General features: G+C 44.5%; 1 non-coding gene across 1 annotated transcript; it reads left to right on the top strand.

The window, feature by feature from the left end:
* Positions 1 to 224: 224 nt before the first annotated feature.
* trnak-cuu (transfer RNA lysine (anticodon CUU)) lies at positions 225 to 297 on the top strand. The gene has a single exon. It is a non-coding gene; the product is annotated as a tRNA-Lys (tRNA).
* The last annotated feature ends 870 nt before the right edge of the window (positions 298 to 1,167 follow it).

Raw genomic sequence — 1,167 nt, 5'->3', positions numbered from 1 at the left:
TACAGCACAGGAAACAGGCCCTTCGGCCCTCCAAGCCTGTGCCGCTCCTTGGTCCAACTAGACCAATCGTTTGTATCCCTCCATTCCCAGGCTGCTCATGCGACTATCCAGGTAAGTCTTAAATTCATTGTAAACTTTGAAATCAGGGCAAGTATCGACACCAGTTGGAAAAACAACATTTGTCTCCATACATTTTAGGTTATGGAAACCAACCTGATCCATGTGCCTGGCGAGCTCAGTCGGTAGAGCATAAGACTCTTAATCGCAGGACCGTGGGTTCGAGCCCCACGTTGGGCGTCATCGTTATAAACTTTGCCCCATTCTTGGGTGAATTCCCGATCTCCGTTCCTCCAGAAGCATCACCGCTCAAACTGAGTCTTTCTACTTTCTGCGTTGTTTATCTCAGAGTTGTGGGTTTGTGACTGAAAACTGCCTGCAGTTCACTGGAAGGCGGGAGTTTCGCGCTGAACTCAGCGAGAGGTTTTGTTCTCATTTGTTGTGAGATTCAAACCCAGATCGGCGCGATTGTGTCAGTGGGAATAATAATCATCTCCATTGTAATTCAATCACTCCAGCCTTCCATCCGATCAAAAGACCGTTTGTCCTTTCCTCCTCTCCCTCTCTATTTTCCTTGATTCTGTACTTGTTTGAAAACCATTAAATGACAAATTTCTTCCAGTTAGGGTCAAAGGTCAGCAACCTGAATCATTCACTCTCTTTCCCTCTCCACAGAAGCTGTTGAAGCCGATGAGTGCTTCTAACATTTTCTGTTTTGAGGTGGGATTTGCAGCAACTACAATACCTTGTTTGGGATCACAGTGGATCACTTTTCTCTGACTGAACCTTCCCTGTTTGAACAGTTAAAGGGCTGCGGTTTTAAATAATGAGACACCAGAATATGTCACCCTATTTGACATGAAATGAAACAAAATGAGAATTAATCATGTCATAAAATGCTGCGAATGCAATATATATTTCATTGTCAATGCCAGCATTTGTTGTTCACCCCTATTTCCCACTGAACTGCGTATTTTGCTGGGCCATTTCAGAGGGCAGTTAAGAGTCAATCACATTGACTTGGGTTTGGAGTCCAATGGAGGCCAGAAAGCGGAAGGATGGCAGATTTCCTTCTGCAAAAGGTCCAGATGAGTTTTCATGACAATCAGA

This window comes from Mustelus asterias, unplaced genomic scaffold, assembly GCF_964213995.1.
Source record: "Mustelus asterias unplaced genomic scaffold, sMusAst1.hap1.1 HAP1_SCAFFOLD_837, whole genome shotgun sequence".
Lineage (NCBI taxonomy): Eukaryota > Metazoa > Chordata > Chondrichthyes > Carcharhiniformes > Triakidae > Mustelus > Mustelus asterias.
Note: the sequence above shows the minus strand (reverse complement) of the source record. Positions and strands in the feature narration are given on the sequence as shown.